A 6119-nucleotide genomic window follows, 5' to 3' on the forward strand; every position below is an offset into this window, starting at 1 on the left:
GTGCATAGTTGGCTCATGTATGGCAGGCAAGCACCCTACCACTAAGCTACACCTCCAGGTTCCTAGCTTTTTCTCCTTTAAAACCCAAATGGATAGCTGTAGCAGAAAATGCTTACCAAATCATTTCCTCTTCTTCCAGGTAATTCAGCAATCTGTAAGCCTCCTTTGCAGTGAAGTATGAGCACATATTGAGTGAGCTCCAGACAATGAAATGTGGGCACAACTTGGGGACCCCATCTAGACCTGGCCCATGAACATTTCCCATTCTCCTTCATACTCTTTCCCCTTCCATCTGATGCAGATGAATTTGGATCCTTGGAAAATGTTGAAAGTAGAAGAATCCTAAGATAGAAGACATCTCGATCCTGAATCACTGTGAGTCACCTGCCAATCAGGAATATCCATTTTGGACTTTAAATGAGACAGAAGTTATCTTTTACAATGTTAAAATCACTGATGCTAGAGGAGATAGTGTTACCTTAAATAATAAAAAAACTGATTTTTCCAAAAATTGAAAAAGCAAAATTTTTCCCAATTGATTTGAATGCTGTGAACATTATCATAAACTGGTACTGAAGTTAAGAACCTCATCCTGAGCTGGGCATGGTGGCACATGCCTGTAATCCAAGCACTCAGGAGGCTGAGGCAGGAAGATTGCTGTGAATTCAAGGCCAGCCTGAACTACATAGTGAGCTCAAGGCTAGCCTGACCCACATAGCAAGACCCTGTCTCAAAAAAAGGGCCTCATCCTGACATTGTTTCGTGAACTTGTGTATTATACTTAACTTCTTCCTGTCTAAAGACAGTTTCCCCATAACAAAAAGTGTTGATCCTCATCAATACTTTAGAGTATTATAATAGTTAGCTTTCAACAAATGTCAGTTGTTGTTGATGTTATTATAATTATGTGCTACATTCTATTAAGCATGGGTCTACTGTATTCCACCATATATTTATCTATTCCTTTATTTTGTTTCTTTGAATGGGATCTCACTATGTTGCCCAGGCTAGTCTTGAACTCTTGAGCTCAAGTGATCTTCCCACCTCAGTGTCTCAAGTAGCTGAGACTATAGGCACATGCCATAACTCCCAGCTGTATTCTTTGTTTGTTGTATCCTATGTCTTCCTCTCAGATTCAGTTTGCATGTTGTTGGTCTTAATACTACCCTTATACCTGGGCAGCTGGGCCTCTGCCATGGGACCAAGCCTTGTAGGACCTTGCTCTGGCTCTTCTCTAGCCAGTGAGTGAAGTTCCTGAGGCCTTCCAACAGCCCATACCTCTGACTACTTGGGGTTACAGAATTTCCTGTCCAAAGGCCCCAAAGCCACTTCCAGGGCACTTGCAGACCTCGTCTCTCAGTCTTAGCTCTATCTAGACCTGAGGGCCAGCCAGCAAAGGCTCTTAGGGTGCTGGAGACTGGGCTAGGACTTGCAGTCTAGGGTTTCTACATACATGATGTGAACTCCATTGCAGGAGAAGATGGAAGATGGAGCCAGTGGTAGGAAGAAAAGGGCAAGGGTGGAGGTCATGATTTGGAGATCTTTGTTACTTCCATCTTGGCTCTACAAAGGTGATTAAGAAAGCCCTTGGTTGGAGTATGTCCCCTGGAATTTTTGTTTTCAATGACCATTTGTTAACAGCAAGGGTGGGTAGGAACTTCAGAGCCCTCTTATTAAGGCTTTATTTTTTTCATCTCATAGAACTGCTAATTTAGCCAGGACTAAATTATATACCAAGTTGTTTTTTTTTTTAAATCAAGCTTTGCTGCAGTATTTTCCAGCATATGGTACCTCAGATGAGAGGTACAATATAATCTAATTCTTATTCCTTTCCACTCCTCCACTCCCCAGAGCTGTTAGAATTTCTTCTGTGTCCTTGGAATTTTGAAATTTCAGCATAATACATCCAGGTGTGTATCTTTTTTCATGTGTCTTGCTTGGCACTTGCAGACATGTTTTCCTCTGCAGACTTCTCCTTTGCCTTAGAACTTCAAAATTTTAAATGTGCTTTAGATATTGCAGTTCTTGTTTTCTGGAATGTTGATTGCTATAGTTTGCATCTTGAATGTCCCCCAAGGCCTATGTGTTGAAGGCTTGTTTCTCTGCCTGAGGCACTACGGGAGATGATGAAAATTTTAGGTGGAGCCTAGTGGGAAGAAGTTAGGTCCTCCAGGGTGTGGCCTTAAAGGAGACTTTGGGACCCTGGCTCCTTTCTCTTCCTCTTTGCTTTCCGGCCACTATGAAATGAGCAGCCTCCTCCAGCACATGCTCTTGACATGATGTGCTGCCTTGCCACAAGTCGAAAGCAATAGGGCCAACTGATTATGCACTGAAACAAACTATGAGCCAAAATATACCTTTCCTCTTATTAAGTTGACTATCTTGGGTATTTTGTTGCAGTAACAGAAAGCTGACTAACATACCAATTTTAAGAATTTGGATCTTCTAGACTAATTCTCCACATCATCCCATTTTTATGTTCTCTGTTGTGCCTCCAGTAAGTGCCGTGGGGGTTTAGTGCCTTGCCAATATCTGCTCTATGTCTTTCTACATCTTTTCAACTAACTGATATATACACCAGTTAGCTACAAAGGCATAACAGCCTCAAAACGTCAAGGACATTCAACAATAAACATTTCTCATGCATCTGCAGGCTGGTGGACGCTCTGCTCTTAATGTGGCCCTGCCTGGAGAAGTTCAGTTCCATGCATTTCTCATCCTCTTTGGACTAGACAGCTTGCTCAGATATTTCTTCCTGGGGATTATGGAATCATAGGAGTGAGCAAGCTTGATGAGGCATTATGGCAGCTTGCTTCTTTTCTGCAGACACATGGAAGGGGGTGAAAAAAAGAACTGAAATGTGTTATGTACATGTACCAACTCTCCATGATGAATTTAATCATTCTGCACTGCAAACATGTACCAATAATAAAAAAGCAAGACACATGATGGAGCCCAAGGTTGGGGAATTACACCCTGACATTGTGTGGGCGGGTACTGTAGTTATATGGCTAAGGGTGCAGCTACAGGGAAGGAGAAGCATTGGGCTGTTGATGTATGTCATCCCAGTCTGGGTATGTGAATGCCCTCCTGGGGTACCCAGGCTGTTGAGTCCAGCACCACATGTAGAAAAGTTGCTGAAAGAAGTGTTCTCCAGTGCACAGCTACAAATTTCCACCTACATACTCCCTTATGGGTAAAAATCAGTCCTGTAAAGACATTTTGTCACAATAGGACTGTGTTATTTGATTTTCTATCATTACAATGAAATACTTGAAATAATCAACTTACAAAAAGGAAATGCTTATTTTGGCTCCTGGGTTTTTGTCTGTTTTTTGAGATGCGGGTCTTGCTATGTAGTTCAGGCTGTTCTTTTTTTTTTGGTACCGGGGATCGAACTCAGGATCTTGCTCTTGCGGGGCAGGCGCCGGAACCACTGAGCTAAATCCCTGGCCCCAGGCTGTTCCTGAACTCACTATGTAGTCTAGGCTGGCCTTAACCTTGAGGTGATCCACCTGCCTCAGCCTCTTGAATAATGAGATTATAGGCATGCACCACTATGCCTGACTGGCTCCTGGTTTTGGAAGTTCTAGTCCATGATTGGTTGGCCCTATAGTAAGGCAGCACATCATGGCAGGAGCATGTGACCGAGAAAACAGTTCACGTCACGGCCAAGAAGTTAAATAGAGGAAAGGATTGAGGTACCCCTTAAGGATACCCCCCTCAAAGACATACAGGCCTCCCAGCAGGCCTTACTTCCTAAAGGCTCCACAACCTTTCAATGGGAACCATGTCTTTAACACATGGGCCTCTGGAGGTCATTTAAAATTCAAACTATAACAAAAACTACAATGTCATAGCAATACATGGGCTTTCAAATTTGGGGGTCACATAGACAGTCTTACCTTCATATGAGCACGGTAAAATCCTTCTGCGAAGACAATATAACTTAAGTAACCATACGCAAATCACGGTTAGCAGTCCAGTGACATTAGGCATAACCTGCCAAACCTCCTTCAACTTGACACTGCCATGTTCACAGTAACATACGGACACAAACTATCACATGAGAGAGCTTGGGAGTAGCAGTGCTGGCTGGAAGGTGGTGCAAAGACACTTGCCTAGAAGCTGTGATAGTTTGTACTTAGGACGCATGTTACATACCAATATAAAAGAGCAAACACCTTTATAAAATTCACACAAGGGGCTGGGGATTTAGCTCAGTGGTTTCGCCGCCTGCTGCACAAGCGCAAGGACCCGAGTTCAATCCCCAGTACCAAAAAAAAAAAAAAAAAGATGAAAAAAGACAAATTCATACAAGAAACTTTCAATTATTCTTCAAATAAATTTTACTATGATTACTGACCTCAAGAATTTCTCTTGGTGACAAAGGAGTGACTGGGGGGGGCGCTTTTTGGTTTTTTTGTTGTTTTTTGTGGTTTTGAGACAGGGTCTCACTATGCAGCTCAGGGTGGCCTTGAACTCACTATGGAGCCCAGGCTGGCCTCAAACTTGTATCAGTCGTCCTGTCTCAACCTCCTGTGTGCTGGGATTACAGGCATGCACCACCATGCCCAGCACATTTTCTAAGTATTCATCAACACCTTCAACCGTCCTTGAGAATCTGGAGATCCAACAGTTGTGCCTTCCACGTAGTTTTAAAAGGGACTGTGAGTGCTCAGACAGATTCATTATTTCAGACCCAAAATGATCAATTATCACTCTAAATCACACTAATTTGACTTGTTAGAATAAAGTCCAAATATATTTACATGAAGTATTCTAATTAGGGCAGCTGATTAATAATACTTTCGAAGAACACTTTAATCTTCTAAGAGGTCACTGAACTGACTCGTAGATGGCTTCTCTTTTTACTACTTGGGACCTGTGAGTATATCCCGAGTGCCTGAGATGTAAGCTTGTGTCATAGGTAGAACATTTTGAATCTGTGAAAACTTTCTGCTGTGACATTTCATGGTGATTATTGCCATTTAATTAAGATAAGTGAGGACAGATACGTTTTTAATTTAAATTCCACTCCTCCTCCCTCTGTGTGCCAGAGATCAACTGTGGAGAAGTTGCTTGGCAGTGTAATTATTGTTGATATTCTTTTAAAAAAACTTTTATTCTGAGCCGATTTGAGATTTATAAAAAAGTTGCAAAAATAATATAGTTTTATGGTATTCCTCACTTAACTTCCCCCAATGCTACCATCTTTTTTTTCACTTTTCTTTTTTTTGGTACCGGGGATCGAACTCAGGTCCTTGCGCTTGCGCAGCAGGCGGTGAAACCACTGAGCTAAATCCCCAGCCCTTTTTTCACTTTTCTTAATCAGTTCTAGGGCTTGAACTCAGGCTACATTCCCAGTCCTTTTTTATGCCTTAGTTTAGAGACAGGGTCTTAGTAAGTAACTAAACTGCCCAGACTGGGCTTGAGCTTGCAATCCTCCTGCCTCAGCCTATCAGAGTGCTGGGATTACAGGTATACACCACACCTAGCAATGCTACCATCTCATATATCCCCACAGCCACTAACCAAACCAAGAAAATAACATATGTACAGTACTATTAACTAAACAGTGGTCATTCTAATTTCACCAATTTTTTCCACTTATGTCCTTTTCCTATCCCCAAATCCTACACAGGATCTCACGTAGCATTTAGTCATTTATCCTTAGTTCTCTCCGCTAACATTTTTCAGTGTTTTCCTTCCTTTTCATGATTCTGACACTTGAGAACAATCTATCAGTGATTTTGTTGAATGTCTTCAACTTAGCTTTGTGATAAGCATCTTTCATTTAGAATGTTTTCCATGTTTATCTGTGTCATGGTATAAATCATTATTTCATTCTTTTTATTTTTTGGTACCGGGGATCGAACTCGGGACCTCGTGCTTGTGAGGCAGGCAGCTGAACCACTGAGCTAAATCCCCAGCCCCTATTTCATTCTTTTTATGGATGACTAATACTCCATTATAGGGAGTACCATAGTTTGTTTACCCATTCATCATGTGAAAGACATTTAAGTTGTTTCCACTTTCTGGCTGTTATGAGGACTGGTGCTGTGAGCATTTGTGTATGAGGCTTTATGTGGATAAATGTGTTTACCTCTCTTCAGTTA

Source organism: Heterocephalus glaber, unplaced genomic scaffold (assembly GCF_053883595.1).
Source record: "Heterocephalus glaber isolate CG9 unplaced genomic scaffold, H.glaber_assembly_v1.0 deba00000594, whole genome shotgun sequence".
In the NCBI taxonomy this organism is placed as follows: Eukaryota; Metazoa; Chordata; class Mammalia; order Rodentia; family Bathyergidae; genus Heterocephalus; species Heterocephalus glaber.